Here is a 655-nt window from a genome sequence, read left to right as displayed (position 1 = left end):
TCCACGTAATAACCCCAGGTTGTTCATTGCTCAAATATTTTTTTGGTCTTCGAACCCTCCTTAAGGACTCACATAAAGACTTAATGAACTACTTTTCCCAGAATAACGAACAAGTTAAAAACTACTGTAAGTTTAACATAATCAGCACACTTCAAATTTTCCAACTGATTAGCAGATCGGTTAAAAAGCCAGAGCAAGCACCTTGGTATCAAACACACTGAGCGAAAATCATGTAAAGGAGCAACTTAAACTTTATTTGTACACTGCGGCAAATTGCTTGAGTCAAATGTTGAAATGATATTGTTCTAGCTTGGAAATAATTAATAAAAACTACACTGGCTTAGTAAAATGATTTTTCCTCATCAAGAATATCACTGCTTTAAAGCATTTGGCAGTCTTTCCAACGAAGCACTCCGTTGGAGAGACTATGTTTAAAACAGAATTGGCGACAAAATCCTAAAAGTGGTAACGTGGTGTCTTTTATTGGCAAGTTCAAGTTCAAACCTATTCAAAATTGCGTTAATATACATACAATAGGGAGTGAATCACAATATGCTAATCTGTTAGCCTCATCAAACCAAGATTTACATATAGCTAGTACTCCTCAAATCCCAGGAGACGTAGAGCAGAAAGAGCAAAGTGAAAACCATTTAAA

At 35.6% G+C, this 655-nt stretch overlaps 1 pseudogene; it reads left to right on the top strand.

Moving 5' to 3' along the window:
• Positions 1-550: 550 nt before the first annotated feature.
• The window catches only part of LOC140953397 (uncharacterized), a 4,941-nt pseudogene continuing 4,836 nt past the window's right edge, over positions 551-655 (top strand).

Source organism: Porites lutea, chromosome 11 (assembly GCF_958299795.1).
Source record: "Porites lutea chromosome 11, jaPorLute2.1, whole genome shotgun sequence".
Taxonomy (NCBI): domain Eukaryota; kingdom Metazoa; phylum Cnidaria; class Anthozoa; order Scleractinia; family Poritidae; genus Porites; species Porites lutea.
The sequence above is the reverse complement of the archived record's forward strand: the minus strand, read 5'-3'. Positions and strand labels throughout refer to the sequence as shown.